Raw genomic sequence first — 22,062 nt, 5'->3', positions numbered from 1 at the left:
ATATATCTCACCAGAGAGAATGATGATAGAAGGGTAAAGCTTGAGTTCCTGGTAAACTAATAAGCAAAGAACTCATAAGAAGGCACCTAGCAGAAAACACTTTTCATTGTTAGGTTTAAGTTCACTGGAGAGAGTGACATAATTGAGGTCAACAGCAAGTGGCCTAAAATAAATAAATAGTCATAATTAGCAAGGCAATTCTCATAAACAATGGCCAGTTGATTCAGTTGCCAGGTTGCCAGGTTTTTGAGCAAAGTATGATTAAATTTTCAATAGGTTTCTCTCTACAATATAGGTGGAGCTATTCTGAACACTTCTGTGTACCTTTGCACAGTTTTCAGGAAAAATTTAAGATCCAGACTGAGCTCCCAGTGGAAACACGTAAATGAAATTCATACCCCTCACTATGTATTTATGTGTTCATGGACCCATGGATCCATTTCTCTCTCTCTCTCTCTCTCTCTCACTCCCCTTTCTCTTTCTCTTTTTTCCTTGTCAAATGACTCAAATCTGACTTTGTTTTATACTCTAACAGAATGGCTGCTCAACTATCTATTAGACTGCATGTCTATTTATTAGTCTTTATAGGTATTTTATCCATTAAATCATTTTATAATTTTGGAACAAAAGGGAGATTTTAGTTCATGCTTACTTTGCATTTTTCATAGAATTTTCTAGGGAAACATGTCCTTTGGAAAAGAAAAGGGACTTTCCTTGCAGCGTAAAATTTGAGCAACATAAATGTTCCATAAATATACAACTTTAATCTGTTATTTGGTATTTTTATGTGAGATCATTTCTTCTTTATTTGTTATATTATTTAAGTTATTTTTGTTATTATATTTACAAATTATTTGGAGAGTTCTATGCTTCAATTTCTTACACATTCCACATTTATTTTTCCCCAACGTCTCCAAATATTTCTAAGGGTTTGGTCATTATTTATATTAATGCTGTTTAATTCAATAAGAATTTGTGATCAGTATATAATCATAACTGATTTTATTTTCATTAAATAAAATCCTTCTTTTTTAATGAATCTTTTTAAATAAATCTTTTAAAATGAACCTTGGCTTGAATGTCACTTTGTTTAACATTAAGATCAGCTCTGTTTCACCTGTGTCTTTGTTTAACATTAAGATCAGCTATTTCACCTGCGCATTCTTGCAGAGTTGAAATTCAGCTAGTACCCATCAGTATATTCTCAGCTTCGACTGGTTGGTATCCATGCTATATCCTTGTTAAATATTTCAAATATCACAAGCAATTCATTGCATATTATAATTCATAATATTATTTTAATATTTTGTACTCCATGTTTTTAAAATTCGTGAGTTTTTAAATAAGAAACTTTACCTTTATAAATATTATTTAATGAAAGTGTCTGTGTCTTGTATTGTCTGTATTAAATTTCTGCTTTTAGTTTTTCTAGTTTCTTCCATTTAAATTTATATAGTTTCTGTGCTCTACAGTTAGAGTTGTTCTTGATATATTTCTTTTTTTAATGAGTTGAAATCAATAAATATTATTTCCATTCTATTGATTTTATATTTACTGAATAAATGAGTGAACATATAAATGAAAAGGAACTGAATAATTACAGGATGGTGTGAATACAGTATATCTGCCCATGTAGATAGAGAATATGCAATTCTATGTCAACAATTTCTTTTACATTTAAGTGAAAAGACATGAAAATTTCTTTTAAGCATCCTGTTGAGGACAAATATATATTTATGTTACATATACCTCTACATCTGTTCAGAGGAAGAGACAAAGGGAAAGAGAAAGAAGGATAGACAATAAACTGTACACTAAGCTAATCATTAAGGTTCTACTTAATATGGAATTTGTCTCAGATTCTAGCCTCATTGATTTGGTGTCTGGTCAGAAGACCAGTGTTTTTCAGATTCCCAGTTAGTTTACAGGCTTTATTTCTGTTTAAATCTCTTAGAAAATACTTCAAACTTTAATTGTGGTGGGGATAACTGAACAATGGCTTTTAAATAAGTTTAACTTTATGTTGTATTTACAATTAGAAATATTTCCTCTTCATTCAAATAAGAAATAGGCAATGATGATGAGGAAAACATGGTGTTTTCAAATGTTTCATAAACAAAAATATAAATTATTTAGAATATTTTATTTAATTTAAACAAAAAATTTAAATTCTGGATTAATTCAATGTACTTTTCTCCTACTTGAAAGTAAGCTGCATGAGGACAAGAACTTTTGAGGTGTTGTCCACAGCCCTTAGAATAAGGATATGTACATATTAGGCCCTCAATGCATATATAAAGTAAATGAATATGTAGAGAGTAGACAACAGAATCAAGTACTGATGACTCACAGAAATGACATAATATTTTGGAAAGAAAGGGGGTGGGAGAGAAAAGCAAAAGAGAAAGGGATGAGGCAGAGAGGGAAGGATGGAAGAAAGGAAGTAAGGAAAGAAGGAAGGAAGGAAGGAAGGAAGGGAGGAAAGAAGAATGGGGCACAGAAATAGTGTATGAAATGCATTATGTCTTGTTTGGAAAGGTTGTTGTATTATATATAGAATTCAAAAACACCAAGCTGAATTTCTTTTCCCAGTAGGAACTAAAAGGATTCTTATGTCAATTTCAAATTGAAAACCTCTTGCAATTCTTCAAACAGTTGGTAACCTGAATGTTTTTAATTTGAATAAAAAGTAGGATGATTTCCAAGGAGGAATTGAGATTTTAAAATTCAGGTCTCTCAAATGGGAATATGAGAGCAGTTCTCTGTGAAATGCATTGCCTGCTGTTTTCATTAAACAGTAACAGTGCTTTTTTTTGAACTTTGCCCCATAAAAATAGAAAGAAAAAAAAGAAGATCAAACAAATTCAAGTCAAACAGTTGGAGTTTTTGGTATAGCTATAGTATTTTACCAAAATGTCAAGTACTTAAACGCAGATGGCTTATGTTCACTGTTATTTTTACAGCGACAGTCCTTGGACTGAAGCTAGTATTGAGGAAAGTAATGCACATTACCACCTCCTCAGGAGCTGGAAGAACTCACCCGTAGGAGGAGTATAAAGCAATGAAAGCACCTGCTCTGAGCCAGAGAGGATGCTGTCAGGAAACATAAGCTGTTTTCTGCCTTAGCTATGCCATCTGAACTACTTAGTAAAGAGCATCTAAGCAAACAAATCATGTTAGATCCCAACGTACAGCAAAAACAGAAAATTCAACAAACACGTTTAAGGAGTGTTTAATTATTAATATATTTGCAATGAGATTTGCAAAAATTCTATCCAGTCACATTTTTACTGTTTAGTTTTTCAATTAATTTAAATGTTCTAAGTTCTATAAATTATGAAATGATAATAAGGTAGTTTGCAAGAGCTGATTACAAAATATTAAATTGTTCTTCCAAGGTACTTTTTTTCAAACAGATTTTTGTATTCATTAACAAATTATTAACAAAATTCTATTTTTGTATTTGTATGCTATTAAATTATGGCAAAATATTCTAATCTAGAGATCTGGATAAAATATGTGGAATCAAACAGTGTTAAAAGTAAAGAAATTATTTTGTGGTTGATCTTGAGAAGTAGGGTAGACTTGGGAGATTAAGTATCCAGTTTCCACTCCAGAGTTCTTGTAAGTTAAAGGATATATATGATTATAACAGCTCCTCTGAGATGTTCTCAGATACAGTCTATCCTCATTATTCTCCATTTGAGAATGCGCCTATTCGCTAAAATGTATTTGTAAACCCCAAATCAGTACATGCAGTTCCTTCCTCGTCTTTGGTGGATATGGGTAGAGTGGGTGAGTCACTTGACATGCACTTTTTCAGCTGAGTTCCAACAGGGCGATGACCTGTCTTCTTATGCCCTCTCTCATACTGTAAGCAAGCATCCTTTATTGTGGTCTATTTAATGCCACATTTTTTTGCATCTTTCTGTTTTCTTTGGTGATTTTGCTGTTTAATAAGACCCTAAGTGTAGTGTTAACATGCAGTCTAGTGTTTGCAAGCACAAGATGTGATGTGCATTATGGAGAAAATATCATATTCTCTGTTTGTTTGATTAGCTTTGTTAAGGTACGTGTTATGATGCTATTGGTTGTGAGTTCAATGTTTATGAATCAACAATATACATTAAGTATGATGTCTTTAAAGAGAAACACATATAAAACAAGGTTATGTATTTAATGGTTGACTAAAATGTTCTGAATAGAAGTTATAGAAACCTAACCCTTATTTTTCTTAGGAGCAAGGGTTTAGTACTCCCTAATTCAGTGTTTGCAGTGACATTCTAGAACATGCCCACAGTACATAAGTGGAATAAACTATATATGTGATGTAATATGACATATATAGTAACAATAGCAAAAACATTATAAATTATATAAAAATGTTTGCTGCTTGTAATTGTTAATTTTATTTCATGTGTCAACTTGACCGGGCCACAGTATGGCCAGACATTTGGCCAAATATTATTCTGGGTTTGTCTTTAATGGAATTTCTGGAATAGATTAACATTTGAATGGGTAGACTGAATTAAGCCGATTGCCTTCCCTATGGTGAGTGGGCCACATCTAATCAACTGAAGCCCTGAATAGAACAAAAATCCTCAGTGAGAGGGAACTGCTCCAGCTTGACTGCTGGGAGCTGGTACCTGGCTCTTTTCTGGCCTTCTGACTTGAACTGAACTGAAACACTGGCTTTTCTTGGGTCTCAAGTCTGCCAGCTTTCAGACTAGAATTTACACCATCAGCTCTCCTGCATCTCAGGCCTTTGGACTCAAAGTGGAACTACATATTGGCTCTCCTGGGTCTCCAGCTTGCAGACATCAGATCTTGGGACTTGTGAACCTTCATAATTGTGTGAGCCAATTCCTTCTAATAAGTATCTACTTTATCTATCCTTCTGTCTGTCTATCTATCTATCTATCCATCTATTCTATTGATTTTGTTTTCTGGAAAACCCTGACTAATACATTATTGTTATCTCTCCTTCAACTATATGTGCATGTGTGTGTGAATAAATATGTTTGCTATACAAGGGAAACATGTGTGTGTGTTTTGCTATTGTTATTATCTTTTCTCCTGCCCCCCCCAAAACATTACAATGACAGTAAAGTAGTATAGATTACAATAAAGTTGTAATGATAATGGTAGTATGGAAGTAAACAACAGATTGTGAAAAATTTATAGATGACTTCACGCAAATTGAATTTTACTGACAGATAAACTAGAAGCAACAAGTTCTAGTCCACTGCACTGACAAGACAATGGTGTATCTTTTTCTCTCAGGAGAGACAGAAAAAATCCTGGTCTCAATGCCAAGTAAGTATAAAAAAGTCAGAAATTTAATGGAAAGCAATGATAAAGTGGTTAAAAGTGAAGATGTGCTCAAAATAAATCACTGCCAAGGAGTGAAAGAATCCATAGTATGTATGTTGGTTGCCCAAAGCAGATTTTTACCTAATTAGAGGAAATGGCTGATGGACAGAGGGGACTCTAAGATCCCACATGTGAAAGAGAATAAGCCACATAGGCAGGGCACAGCTTATTCAAAGGGGGGAACAAGGGGATGGGACTGCAAAGGAAATATATACCAGTGCCCTCAATGGATTAACTTAACAATCAATTCATATGTTAAGAGTAAACAGCAAGGAATGCCAAACAAATAGTGAAAACAAACAACAAACAAGAGAAAGACTATGATGAATAAACTGATCAAGGAACTCTAGATAAAATAACAATAAATTAGGATAAAAAAATTCTTTAGAAAAGTGTTTGAAAGATAAATAAGTTCTGGAGATGTAATGTACTGCATGGTGACACAGTTAATGATACTGTATAGTATATTTGGATGTCTAAGTGGCTAAGAGAGTAGAATTTAAAAGTTCTCATCACAAGAAAAAGAATTATAACTATGTGAGGTAATGGATGTCAATTAGATTTGTTGTAGTTATCGTTTTGCAATACATATATATATATATAATCATTATATTGTACACCTTCAACTAATACAATGTTATGTGTCACGTATATCTCAATAAAACTGGAAAAAAGTGATTGAGATGATGGTGATTTTGTTGATGATAAGAATAATGATGATGTTAAGACATATAATAAGAGAAATCTGAAAAGATATTTTACATTAAAGAAAAGAAAAATAATGCTAAGAAATAGGAACATTCAGAGAAAAATAATTTTTTTTAATTAAATATAAAATATAACAAATGTGGGGCTTCCCCGGTGGCGCAGTGGTTGAGAGTCTGCCTGCCGATGCAGGGGACATGGGTTCGTGCCCCGGTCCAGGAAGATCCCACATGCTGCGGAGCAGCTGGGCCCATGAGCCATGGCCGCTGAGCCTGTGCGAAGGGAGCCTGTGCTCTGCAAAGTGAGAGGCCACAACAGTGAGAAGCCCGTGTGCCGCAAAAAAAAAAAAAAAAGATATATATATATATATATATATATATAAAAAACAAATGTGTAGAAGGGCTGCAAATTAAAATCCATGAAATCAGCTCCTTGCCAAAAAATAAAGTAAATGAGAAGACATGGAATGCATAAAAGTTAATACTCACGAAGATACACAGAATTAGATATACAATTCCTGTAACAAGTATTATAGAAGGAGAATATAGAAGGTAAACAATAAACCAACATATAATAGAAATTTCAGGGACTCTAATGTCATAATACTATTATGAATTTCAGTGGAGGGAGGAACAAAAATAAGCAGGTGTACAAATGAATAAAATTCATATTAGCACCACAGTTTTTCTTTGGCTGTACTGCATTTTAAATTGCAAAATTTTAGAAAAATAATCAAGTGTAAGGCTAACTAAACAAATTTATAAAATGTGTACAGTATTGCTAAAGAATTACATAAGTATGGTTTCTAGCTTAAAAAAGCTATAAACAAAGGAAGAAAATCCAGAAAAGTTGGAATGAATTTTAAAAATGCAATTGAAAAGAATGTGAGGATGATTCTTGTGCCATATGTCAGGAAGTAATTTTGTTCAAATTCAAATAGAAATCTGTCCAACTCCAAGGACATCATCTTCAAGAATAAAGTGGATTTTTATATCAATGAAAGGAATAAAAAGTTATGTAATTGCCATACAACAACTAATCAAGATGAAATTCAGAGGAAAACTAATCTCAAATAGGGCAAGAAGTTATTACCCAAATAGCAAATTAAACATTTGGCATGGATATAATTATATTAATGAATACATATAGAAAATCAACTGAACAAATAAAAAACACAGAATATGAGACGAGAAAGAAAGATGAGTAGTAGGATAGAAAATTAAAACCTCTATTTTTCATAAAGGAATGTCAATATTGTTATAGTTATTAAATAAAATACTATAACTTTTAATTATTATATTAAAATAATAATACTAAATATTAAGGCATGTTGTGGACAAAATTCTGGCCCCACCCAAAACTCTATGTTGAAGTTCTAAGCCCAAGTATATCAGAATGTGACCATATTTAGAAATAAGGTCTTTATGGAGGTAATTAATTAATATAAGGTTTTTAGGGTGGGCCCTTATCCAGTATGACTAGAGTCCTTACAAGAAAAGGAGATTTAGACATAGACAAGTATAGAGGGAAGACACTGGGAGAAGACTTCTATCTAAAAGCCAAGTAGAAAGGCCTGGAACAGATTTTTCCATCACAGCACTCAGAAGGGCACATCCCTCTGATATCTTGATCTCAGATTTCTAGCCTCTAAAACTGTAAGAAAATAAATGTTTGTTATTCAAGCCCCCCAGTCTGTGGTACAACAGTCCTAAAAAACTTACTGAGGAAATCAAAATTGAATCAGTATGATTACCTTTAAAAATAAGCCTGGAAGGAAAAAAAAAAAGCCTGGAAGAAATGTTTGTGTGGTTTTAATCTCTCTCTCTATATACACCTCCTTCATCTCCATGTCCATCTCTATTTTCATCTTCATCTCCATCTCCAACCCCATCTCTATCTCCATCTCCATCTCTTATGTCTATGTCTATTTATAATTGGTGAAGTTAGGGCATTACAGTGTTAGGAGAAAATGAGCTAAGTGGAAAGAATCACTTTTTATCATGACAGGTAGATCTTAATAATGATGAAAACTATTCAGCATGTAAGTAAATTTGCACAATACCATTCTAAAAATCTTTTTTATTTTCTCTTCTTAGATCTACTTCCCACAGTTTTCTTTGACAAATACTATTTTAGATTCCTCTCAGAATTCATTATCAGAAAAATCCATTATAAATGCAATATGAAAAATAAACTGAAATCAGTTCTACTGATATATTAGGTAATTAAATTATTTTATTTAGAAATATACTATTCAGAATGACTGATTATTTTCCAACTTCTGAAGTTTCCTTTTAGACATTGAAATGATAAAACTTTTCACATCATATTTTAATAACAAAGCAATCTAGTTGTCTTATGTACAATTACCCTTTAACTGGTGACCTTTCCACACATATCATACTGAATATATGATCTTTGGAAGTTTTCCATATAGTACATTTCAAAGGAGCCATGGCAATAATTTTTAATGAAAACTAATTTGAGTCTTTCAATATCTTTGTGCTATTTTCACAATTAATTTTGTTTTAAAGTTTAAACATTCTATATCATCTTAATCTTTTCTAAAATCAAAAGCCCCAAAGGTACTAAAAGTGTTAGTATGGGAGAAAAAAGCTATCAACAGGTATATGTTTTATAAAATAATATAAAATAACAGCTCAATGTTTCACAGAATGCTAAGCCAAGTACTTTTGACTGACAGACTAAATGATGATTCCCTTGCAGAAATATAACCTCAAATCTCTGTCTGGTAATTGTAACAATAATACAATTAGTGTAAGACTCACAAATAGTGTAACTGAATGTACCAAAATATGTTACTATGTTTATTCTTAATAGTTTTAGTGAAAAATATTATATATTCTTTGTTTCTTTTTAATCTGGATTTTAATAATTAAAATAAAATTTAGATGCATTTACTTATATTTACTATTTCACCCCTAAAAATGGCACTGCCAGCTGTAATCTGAGCAAACCCAAAGTCTGTTTCTACTACTATTACTAGTACTTTCATTCATATTGTCTCTGAAGACCTTAAATGCCCATATGATCATTTCTGTTGATCTTCGTAAATCTCTTTCTATTATAAAGGGTAGGGATTATTTTCTGTTTTCGTTCTTCATGAGGAGTGGTAGACCTGATTTGAGAATTATGTGTGGTAGAAGGGAAAAGAATATAAAATGTTGAGTGTGTGACCATGGGGGTTGTTGCTTGAAGTATATGTAGAAGAGACGAAGTAAAATTTCAAAATGAAAAAGGAAGAGATCCCAGGAGGATGTCCTGGGGAATCCCCCCCAAAAAGTGAGGAAAGAGTAGGTGAAAAAGCAGGAGAGATCAATCAAGTAGACATATATATTCAACTTATCTTCTAAATTGCCTTGCAGTTTCAAATGTTTTCCTTATTACTTTTCTATAGTGTTCTCCAGGAATATATATATATTATATATATATATAATTATATATTTTATATATATCTATATATTATATATATAAATTACATATATACATATTTCAAGTTCCTTAAACTTGTCAGAATAAAAAGAAACAAAAAAGCCTGCTATGTTCTGAATGTGGGTGAGTGTCCCCCCAAATTCATACACAGCTCCAATGCCCAATGTGATATTAGGGGATGGGTTCTCTGGGAGGTGCTTAGGCCATGAGGGTGGAACACTCGAACGGGATTAGTGCTTTTATAAAAGAGACCCCGCAGAACTCCCCTGCCCCATCTGCCACCTGAGGATATAACATGAAGTCTGTGACCCAGAAAAGAGCCCTTGCTGACCATGCTGTTCGCTGGTTGCAGACTTCCAGCTTCCAAACCTGTGAAAAAGAAAATTTTTGCTGTTTATAAGCCATCCAGTCTGTGGTATTTTGTTATTGCAGCCTGCCTATCTAAAGCATGATGAGATGAGGCTGTTTGGATGAACTTTTTGAATAAAGAATCATAAACATTAAAATTAGGATTTAAGCAATGGGTCATCTGAAAGGAAACTTTAAAGGGATAAATGTATATATTTGATGAATATCTTAATAGAGTTGCTTAGTTTTGTTTTGAGTTTAATGAAACTCAAAGTGTAAAATAATATTCTTGGGGCCTACAAATTATCTTCTAACACTGGCTCTTATTATCACACAGGCTCTTATTCTCTGATTTCCAGACAGGACTGTAATGGTTGGTGTCATTTGTCTCTATTTCCATCTTGAAAGATGAACATAGTAGAAGTTTGGAAAGAAGCAAGTATGAGTGATGTGGCAGGGAGTTAATACACGTGGATTAGATTCCAATATTAGTTATTCAAATAATTGTAATTGTTCTAACAATTGGTAATTGTTCTATTATATCATATAATCAAGATGCATCACTAAATTAATAAGTAAGAAATACAGAGCCATCCAATCTTTTATAAGCCTCTCATTTTAGCATCTTTGGAAGCCCATTTCCATATTTATTTTCCTAGTTCCAGTAAATGAAATTGAACTCCTACAATTCATCCCTGACTAACCTTTTTGGTATTAAATATGCTCCTGAAGACAACTGTAACAAATATTACATTTGAAATTAGTATAATGTGATACATTATTGATAGCAAACTGAAACCCCCATATAAGTTATTACCTACCATGTTCTTTGGTGGGGAGCAGAGGCTCTTGTATAATATGACCAAGACCCCTAACTCCTATTACTGGGATTAACCAAACCATTTACACACTGTTAGATTCCCAAGAAATATAATCAGAAGTTATAAAGTTAAGCTTACATATTTATGTGCTTGATAATCACTTAAACTGTTGATTAAGTGATTTAAGTGTTGATTAAGTGAATTAAGTGATTAAGTGATAATCAACAAGAAAGTGTTGATTTTTTGGTCTCACTCCTCAAAATATTCATTTAGTAGGTTTGATAGAGTTGTCCCCAAATCTGCATGCTTATTTAAGAACCAATGTGATTATTGATTGTGGTTCATGGACTACATTGTAAGAGTATTATGGAGGAAGTTACATCCTGTATTATCAACTTGGAAGTTATCCTTCTCTTGGGCTACCAGGGACAGTGAATATATTTGTCCAAGTCATTCACTTTTTCGTGAAAAAAAGTGACCTTTCAAGTATTTCTATCATATCATAGTGAGTTAATACAGCTTATATTATTCTTTCCTAACTGTTTTTCCTTCCTGCTTCATGTTTTATCATTCCCTAATACCTGATATCTCCACTTACATAATTCAATTACATTTAATTAATATCAGTCTCAAAAATTCTATTTAATCACCTTCCAATATCTTTTAATTCTTATAACTGATTAACCATCAGATTAAGGTTTACTTGCCATTCTAATCAGGAAATCTTCCCTCACTCTTGAAGACCTGGCACAACACTCTCTTAATGTGTCCCATCGCATCTGGAAGAGAGTTTTTGGAACACCTGTTTCACTATATTACAGTTGTAAGCTTACTTTCTTCACCTTTCCAACTTGCAAAAATCCATGCATTTTCTACACCCACAGCAATTTACATGGTAAAAATAGGGTGGCTTTTATTTTTTATGTAATTTATTTTTTATTTTTTAATGAAGTATACTTGATATACAATATTATATTAGTTTCAGGTGTACAACATAGAGATTCAATATATTCATAGTTTATACTCCATTTAGAATTATTACAAAATAATGATTATATTTCCCCATGCTGTACAATACATCCTTATTACTTATTTATTTTACACATACTCTTATTCCATCCTCCTATGTCACCCCTCCCCTCTTCCCTCTTCCCACTGCTAACCTCTAGTTTGTTCTCTACATCTGTAAGTCTGTTTCTGTTTTGTTATAGACATTTGTTTTCATGGTTTTTAAATAAATGAAAGTTTTATGTTGGTAATTTCTTTTAGTTTTAAGGTTTACCATTTTTCTGAGATTATTTTTAAAATTTTTTATTTACTTTCCCTGTCTTAGGAATGGCAAACCAGAAGCCATTTAAAACTTGAAACTCTTGTTATATGCTATTTAAATAATTTATTTCTTCCACTGGAAGACAGGTGTTATACTGAATAAAATTTGTAAGTATAATTTTTATATACAGTATGTATTTAATTAATACTAAAATAAGTGGAAAAAATCATAGATTCTCATGCTTTAGACTCCAAGTATAAATGATATAAAAATCAATTAGCTTTTGGCTATCACAGGGTAAGATGTACACTTTTTTTGAAGTGTACTATAGTACTATCTACTATAGATATTTTAAATATTAAATAAGACATTCATACTTAATATTATATTAAAAAGTCTGGTGTAAAATATCTGAAGAACACTCACAAGTTATATAGAATTCTGTCAATTTTGCAGGTAGTCATGTTATTAACATTTTACTTGTTTAATTTTTCATTTTTCCCTGAACTTTTAAAGAAAAATGACAATAACAATGAAAATTTCTGTGCTAGGAAGAGAGTGATAACCTACAATCTGCTCTATTTGTCCTTACTAATAAATTATTTGACATTAGGTGAGAAACATATTCACAGAAATTCTTCCTAACTCATCATCTATGTTTAATCACTTAGCTATTATAAGTGAGAGCAAGTGATTTTTCTTAGTTTATATGTGAGAAACAGTATGAGCAATGAAATTAGAACAGTAACAAAGGTTAAAAAAACAAAATTATAAATCTCCATCATATTTTCACTATGTTGGTATTTAGTCCATTAATCCCCTCTTAATTTTTGTGGTGTGTATATGCAGAAAACTCTTTTCTTTTGACTCTTCAATGACTGCTCAATGGAAAGCACAATCTATTTGTGTGTGTGGATGCTTCCCTCAGAGGGTGAGCAAGGTTTAATATTTTGAACATCACAGAAATTATTCTCAGAGAATGTCATCATCTATTATTAACTAATACAGTTCATCGATTCATCAGTTCATCAGGAATTAATGTGGACCTGTTATGTTCCAAGTACACTACATGATGAAGTAGAAAAAAACATTTTAACGAGCAGTTCAAGCTGGAAATTTGGTTTCCTAAGGACAGATGATTATTTATCTTTCCACAGATGACCTATTACATGAGATAAATGTTTGTTTTAGTTCTTACCATAATTTCCTGTGTAAAGGTGATAACACAGTATAACAATGAATAATTTAGATCAGCATCTTGAAAATGTTAAAAAAAATATATGTCTCACTTAGTATGGAATGACTTTTTTGACCTGAGAGTCACTCAAACTAAACTCCTCTTCTTTATTTTAAAATGGATAAAACACTGATATTGATTGACTTGCTATCACTTAGTGTGAAGGAGGTAGCCTGCTATGTTCTCTATTTAGTGCAGACCACAGTATCAGATATAAATAATGTAAAACATTGTAATTATGGTTGTTAAGAGTATCTATGACTATTTGGTTTAAAACCTGAGAGTTTGTGTTGAGGGTGGTAATAATTTATCTGTATTAATGAAAATGTGTGAAAATGGTAATGATGCCTCCTGTTGAGGATTCAATGAGTCGAGTGGTTTGGGAATATATATCATTCTAAGTAATTCAATGCTTCCAGTTATATCAAATTGTTTAAGAAAATGCAAAGCCTGTGTAATAGTAAAAGTCAAAAAGTTCCCCCATTAAATTAGGTTAATTTCTAGAAAAGTATGAGCCTTTCTTTCAAAAAATTTGTCTTAAAAATATATATACTTTGGGGTTTCCCTGGTGGCGCAGTGGTTGAGAGTCCGCCTGCCGATGCAGGGGACACGAGTTCGTGCCCCGATCCGGGAAGATCCCACACGCAGCGGAGCGGCTGGGCCTGTGAGCCATGGCCACTGAGCCCGCGCATCTGGAGCCTATGCTCCGCAACGGGAGAAGTCACAACAGTGAGATGCCCGCGTACCGCAAAAAAAGAAAAAAAAAAAAAAAGAAAAAAAAATATACTTTGCATCTTAAATTGGGGTAGGAGGTATTTTTATTGGAGAAGTACTTTAAAGAAGTTTTCATTTTTATAATTACCATGAAATGTATCTGCTGTTCTGGGGGAGATATGTGTAATTGCACAGGCATAAATGGGAGATGCTATCAAGGCATAGTTATTCTATGCAAGTGTTAAGACATTTGCAATGAAACTGAAATATAATACACTTTATTAGGATTCTCCAGTTAAACAGAAGCAATAAGCTGTATACATATAGAGAAAGAGACTGATTATAAGGTATTGGCTCAAGAGTTTATGGAGGCTGGCAATTCCTAATCTGTAGTATGACCCTGTAGGCTCAAGATCCAGGAGAGCTGATGGTGCAATTGCAGCCAAAGACCAGCCGCCTGGAGACCCAGGGAAGCCCATGGTGCAGTTCTAGTTGGAAGATAAGCAGGCAGAGGTCCAGGAGAGAGATGGTATAGATAAAGTCCAAAGGCAGTCTCCATGAAAATTCCCTCCTGCTTGGGAAGACTGATCTTTTTGTTATATTCAGGACTTCAACTGTTTGGATGAGGTTCACCCACATTATGGAGGATAATCTTCCTTTTTCAAAGTTCACCAATTAAATATTGATCTTCTAGTTGATATATAAAATCAACCATCATATATACTTACTAATAGTTTCCAAATATGGATTTATATATATATATATATATAATATTATTTTACAAGTATTCTTATATTCTTTCTGATTATTTTGGTTATTGTTTTTATGTACTATTTTTAAAGTTCCCTAAGGTTCACTCTAATAGAATGACATGAATTGCAGCTGGAACATGTTGCAGTCATCAAGCATGGATGGTGTTACAGACAGTGGACAGACAAGCAAAGATCCAGCAGTGCCTATATAATTATATATTTTATTGTTTTTAAGCAAACATCAGTGTGTGAATGTGTGTGAGTATCTATGTGTTAGTGTGTGTTTGTAGAGGTAGAGTGTGAGGTATAATTCTCAAGGATTCAAATAATGTTGTGCATAACGTATGAACTCCAAAAAATCACTTTAGAGGCTTTAGAGGAAAAAACCGACATCATAATTCCAATGTCAAAAACTAAAAGTATATTTGAAGGAAATAATGCAAATCATGAAAAATTAAGAAAGCATTATTTCTTTGAATGCATAGGAAGGTCGAGAAAAGGAAGCTAGAGAAGCTAGAAGTAAAATATTTCACATAAACGTAGGTCAAACCAGAAATTTTTAAGTGAATTCTTCAATGCTTGATAGGCTCACAAGGTCACTGGTTAGATATTGAGTACTTGGTGATCTCTAAAATAAATATATAATAATGGAAACACTACCAAATACATTGTTTTAGGTTAATTAAAATTATCACTCTATGTGGTATATATACATTTTCTTAAAAATAAACACACTCTAAGTAATAAACACATTATGTGTGCTCTGTGCCCTTTGTTATATATTTTCTTATTGTTCCTTCTAGACGGCATATAGTGGCACCAAAAGGTAGAATGTCCCAGATCATAACACAGGAAAGAGGTCTATAAACTGGGAAGTCCTTTTGGTGTTATGTGCAACTTGGAAAAATAATTCAAAAGTTGGAGAAACTACACTACTCACTTAGAAGACAAAGATCAATGAAAAGTATTTCAATTGCCCTTACTCAAAGGAATTAAGAAAGACACTAGGAAAGGGCTGCAGATAGTAGTCTGATTTTAAAGTACACTGTTGTTTACTTTTGACAAACTTTATGCAGCACTTTTTTCTTCTTCTTAAAAAAAACTGCATAAAAAAGAGTATGTTTTCCAGTGCATCTGTGATAGATAAAATATTGCTCTTAATTCTTCATTCCCCAGGAAACAGGAATGATTATGCATACTATGTAACATAGCTCTGCCTCCTAGTAGAGGTTTGCAAAATCTGCATCCCTGACAAACTGACATTGGGTTTTGCCATGTGAGATGACTGGACCAATCAAATGTTAGTGGACCAACTGGAACAGTCTTCAAATGTGATTGCTAGGTTTTCCCCATCTCTTATGCCTCTACCATTTACTATGAGAAGAGCCCACCCTGGGTCACTGCTGGTTCAAGGAGAATGGAAAGAACCCGAAGCAGATGTGAACTTGAACAACAGCCTGAAATTGAGCTGCTCTGTTGCATCTACAGAGCCATGAATGAAATGGAAATTTATTGTTGTAAATCACTGAGATTTGGAGGATTATTTGTCACATACCATTATCACAGCAATAATGGGTATACTTTAAGGGGGAAGATTCATATTGGTCTATGCAAGACACCTTTTTAAATTTCTTCTCTTGAGATATAATTGACATATGATATTATATTAGTTTCAGGTGTAAAATATAATGACTTAATATTTGTATATATTGAGAAATGATCACCACAATAAGTCTAGTTAACATCTATCACCACACATAGAATTTTTCCTTGTGATAAGAACTTTTAAGATCTACTTTCTTGGCAACTTTCAAATATACAATATAGTATTATTAACTCTAGTCCCTACATTCGGAGGGATGTAGCCCCACTGACACAGGCACTCCACCTGGGGCAGCTGGGGAGTAGCTGTGGTGGGTGGGCGACAGCCTGTGTAATCCATGGCTAGATCTGGCCACCGACCAATAGAACAGTAGGCTGCGAGGGACAAAACAGGACACAGGCAGGAGCAGCTACCTCTGCTGGCATCCCAGGCAGGGCACCTTAGATCTAGGGACACTTGGGCCACTCAAGTGAGGGCAGGACATCTTATGTCCTCCCCTTGACTTCATGAGGAGCAGAACATTTACTTGCAAATCATCACCTAAATCTTCCAGATCCTTTGCTTTCTAAATGTTTAGTGGATAAAGATTTTCCCCACTAAGGGAGGAATGTGTACTTCAGTGACTAATCCCATTTTTAAAAATTTCCTTGACCAATATATTAGATTGTGAAAATTCAGGAAGCTCACTCTTAACAAAGTTACATTTGACTTTTCTGGAAAGTAAGATGTGCAATGGAATAATAGGTGTAATACTGAGACTAGATTTTGTTGGTAATAAATTTTATATTTAATAATAGTATTATGCTAAGATATCCATATGTCTGTTTTTAGGAAAAGTTATAATGAAGGAAATATGGGCATTGAAAAAGGTCATATTTTTTACGTGCATTAATAAATAATTGGCCTATACCCCTAGGGTAGAACTAATGGCCTTAGTTCAAGATAAAGAGCAGCTTTGAATAAGATGAACCCATTCACTGGTTGAAATGTTTCACTGTATTATTATAAGTAGTCTTTACTGCACATGTGTGAAGCTAGTATTTAAAAAACAAAACAACAATCTTTATAAGCCACAACAACTTATTTTGTTTTTCTTTGTAGCTTCAGATGTTACCTGATATAATCATGGTTTAGAGTTAAGAAAAACAAGAAAGAAAAAGCTTTTATTTTCTTACCAAGAGATGAATGAAACTTTAGCCTGCACAATGCATGTTTTGGCATAACATTTAGTAATATGTCACAGACAATTTAGCTCAGTTTTGTCTTAGATTAATCACATGGTAGTATTGATAACTTTTAGTCTGTCAAAACTCTTTAAAAATTCAATAATATTTTATAATCAGGTGATAGAAAAGATATAATGCTTATGACACTGACATTAAAATTTTCTCTTTTATTTCTAAATACTTTTGAGTATTTATATGAATGAAAAGTTATCAAAAGTTATAAAAAACATTTTTTATTAACTTCAGAAGTTATTGATCACATAATCTTATTTTCTAAATCAAGTTGGAACAGTGAAGGCAAATTTAAAGCATACTTTCCTGAGAGCTCTCTCTAAAAGATAATAGCATTTTTTAAGGACACCACAATTAAGCAAAATATTTTATTTTTCTTGCTAATAGGATTTTCTTTTAAAATGTAGTTAAGGAAATTCATCAGAATATATTCAATATTCTTATTCCTATCTCTAAATATGCCTTTAAATTTTGTATCACTCATTATTTTAATTTTGAATATTAACATGATTAAAATTGGCATTTTCCCTAGGGATATAATACATCATAGTGACTATAGTTAATAATACTATATTATATACCTGAAAGTTGCTAAGAAAGATCTTAAATGTTCTCATCACAGAAAAGAAATGGTAATTAAGTAACCTGATGTAGGTTTTAGCTAACACTATGGTAGTAATGATTTTGCAATACATAAATGCATTAAATAAACACATTGTACACCTTGAACTTGCAGTGTTATATATCAATTGTATCAAAATAAAACTGGAAAAAATTAAAAATTGGAATTCTCATAAAAATAAATGAAAAAATCTAAGAGAAAGACAAGTGTTGGATTTTACTATTTTTAAAAAAAAAGCTCTATAGGACTTCTTCCAATGTCTGCACATATGTACAAATGGCATAGCACAAAGGCACCAGAAGTACCTAGTACCATAAACAGAATATGCTCAGATATTTAGAACGAACTGTACCACAGTTTGTCCATCTAAAGACCCAGTTCTATGAGGTGGTATTTTTAGTAAGTAGAATATTCCTCCCACACACACACCAAAAATGTCTACATTCTAATCTCTAAAACCTGTGAATATATCCCTTACATAGATAAAGAGACCTAGCCAATGTGATTATGTTAAGACTGCAGTGGGGAGATTATCCTGGATTATCAGTGTAGGGCCAGTGTAATCTAAAGCGTCCTTACAAAAGAAAGTCAGGAGGGTAAGAGTCAGAAAAAAGGAAGAAGTAGAGGTCAGAATGTTGTGGGGCCATGAGCCAAGGAATGTAGGTGGCCTCTAGAAGCTAGATAATGCAAAGAAATGGATTCTTCCCTAGAGCATCCAGAAGGAACATAACGCTGCCAACCCCTTGATTTTAAAAGTTTTAAACTCCAGAACTGTAAAATTATAAATTTGTATTATTTTAAGCCACTAATTTTGTGACAGTTTATTAAAGCAGTGATACAAAACAAATGGACTGTTAAAGAATAAGAAGGTAATATAAATATTAGAGCCATATACAAAGGACAGGAAACAATTATTATTCCTTATTCTAAAAGGTGTTCATTCAAGAAATATTATTAGCTATGTTGGGAATCAAAATTTTCCCCATATATTTACTGTTTCAAGCAACGTCTACTTTTGATCCCAGTTTAAGTCTTCAGAAAGTATTTACGATGGCTTTCCAGTTTTGTTTTGTTTTGTTTTTTCTATCAATAGATGGTGCCTACTTCCCCATTCAGTGCATGCTACTTTGGCTAATAGAGATGTGGCGTAACTCTTTTCCATGAAAATCTTCTCCGGTCAGCCTAATAGAGGCATGGAATAGAGAAGAGAAATTGCAGCTGAGACAAACCTAAGCCAGTTATCTACTAGCCAACCCACCCAAAGACTATAGGTGCATGAGGACTCTGAGTTGAAATCAACCAAAACCAGAAGAATGAATCCAACTAATCACAGATTAAGTTGCCAATTCACAGAATCCTGAGTAAAATAATCATTGTTTTAACCCACAAGTAATCACCATAGTTTGTTACAAAGCAGTACCAACTGATGCACTTTTTTTTGTTTCTTTGTTTTTTGCAGTGTGTGGGCCTCTCACTGTTGTGGTCTCTCCCGTTGCGGACCACAGGCTCTGGACGCGCAGGCTCAGCAGCCATGGCTCACAGGCCCAGCCGCTCCATGGCATGTGGGATCTTCCCGGACTGGGGCACGAACCCGTGTCCCCTGCATCGGCAGGCGGACTCTCAACCACTGCGCCACCAGGGAAGCCCTGATGCACTTTTTATTATGAACACCATGAGATTTAAACAGTCAAGATTCCAAGATGACTGAGGAAAGAGTTCAGCTTCCAAGGATGGCATATTCCCAATGCCTAGCATAAATGTGGGCCCCACATGCTACTGGATGTAAAACAGAATTTATTGTGAGAAATCAGTTTTCATATGAAATGCCAGGTATGTTTGTTATAGTACAGCCTATCCTACCTCTACTTTTAAGGGTGTAGATATAGTTACAGGTTTAATTTATCATAAATATACTATGATAAGGATGGCCAGCATTTGTTGGAATCTTACTGTTTGTCAAGCACTATTCTAAGGTCTTCCTTTGCATGTTTAAATGTCTTTAGTGCCCTCAAAATCCGTATGGGTTATGTGTCATGATCATTTTTACTTTAAAGACACAAACCCTGAAGTACAGAAGTGTAAGTAAACTGCCTAAGATTACATGGCTTGCAATTGCTAGGGCCAATAATTGATGAGTTTTTAAAAATCTGATCAGTTTACCACAATGTTAGTCTCAAAAACAAAAGAAAATGAACAAATAAAACCAAGCTGGGTTCTAATCTTTTTTGCTTACAGTCAGTTCCATACACAATAACCACACTCAAAATTTTGTGTCAGTTATCATTTACAAGCTTAATTTACATCTTTCTACCCCCCCCTTTTTTTTTTAACTTCCTGGCAATTATTTGGAAGGCCTGTTGAGCTTCAGTGAGAAGACTATACTTGCTGCGGATTGAATCTTGCCCCCAAAAGACATGTTCAATTTTTAATCTTCAGCATGTGATTTTATTTGGAAATAGGGTCATTGCAGATATAATTATGATGTAAATTAGAAGAGGTCCTAAGACTCAGGATTGGTCATAAATTCAATCACTGATGTCCTTATAAGAAGAGACAAAGATACACAGACACACAAGGATAATGACATGTGGAAATGGGGGCAGATAGGAGTGATGCATCTGCCTGCTAAGGATTGTCATCCAATGCCAGAGCTGGGAGAGAGGCATGGGAACGTATTATCCCTCAGAGCTCCCAGAAGAAATCAATCTTGCTGACACTTCGTTGATTTCAGAGTTCTAGCCTCTAGAACTGTGGGAGAAGAAAATTTGTTGTAAATCACTCAGTTTGTGGTACTTTGTTACAGCAGCCATAGGAAATTAGTACAATACCTTTGACCTAAACTTTGCCATGAGTATTTTTACTCATTAAGCACTTTTACTTGGCATTAGCCATTGAACAAATCTTTGCAATTCAGGCATATATTAGAGTGAAATATTTTTCATTCAAAGCTCACTTAAATCTCATCGCTTACTTTTTGGGGACTAACAACAGTCAGCTATTCTAATCTTGCAAGTCTCTAAATGTTTATCATGTCTTTATTCATTCCCTTTCATTTCTGCTTGCAAATTGCTTCCCCCACCCCCATTGTTTATCCCTAAGCTTATTTTTTTGGTAATATTTTGTAAGATTCAGCTGATAGTAACCAGCATTTTTTCTACCTAAACTTCTTTTTTCCAATATTTATCCTTAAAGTTTTAGGTTCAGTAGGTATAGAGGCATATCTCAGAGATACTGCAGGTTCAGCTCCGGACAATAAAATTAGTAAATATTTTGTCACAGCATTACACTAAAACATTTTTCCAGCCTCAATGATAATTTCCCTTGCTGATTATCCCTCACAGGATGGAAGGGTTGAGAGAGTTCTCTGGGGTCTCTTATAAAGGCACTCAAGAGAGCTCCATTCTCATGACTTAACCACTTCCCAAAGGCCCCGTCCCCGAATATCATCACATTGAGGGTTAGGATTTGAACATACGAATTTTGGAGGCCCACGTTCAGCCCACAATAGCCCTGCTAACTGAAAAAGTGCTGGGAAGTATGGACATCCATGTGCCTATGTTGAAATGGGAACATGATATTAGTGAACAATAGTAACGTCTACCAAAATATCTCTACATAAGGATACATTTAATTGATATTTCTGATTGACAAAGTAAAATATATGTATACATATAGCTGATTCACTTTGTTATACAGCAGAAACTAATACAACATTGTAAAGCAATTATACTCCAATGAAAATGTAAAAAAAAAATAATAATAAAATGATTGAGAGAAGAAAAAAAACCCATCAAATTTTGCACATACCATAAGTATATTTACTTATATGTAAATAAAGCTTGTTTGTAAATCAAGAAAAAAAATTGCAGGCATTTAAAAGATAGCAACAGAAATTTTGATTATTTTGTGAATTGATAATGAGGTTT

Source organism: Lagenorhynchus albirostris, chromosome 3 (genome assembly GCF_949774975.1).
Source record: "Lagenorhynchus albirostris chromosome 3, mLagAlb1.1, whole genome shotgun sequence".
Taxonomy (NCBI): domain Eukaryota; kingdom Metazoa; phylum Chordata; class Mammalia; order Artiodactyla; family Delphinidae; genus Lagenorhynchus; species Lagenorhynchus albirostris.
Note: the sequence above shows the minus strand (reverse complement) of the source record.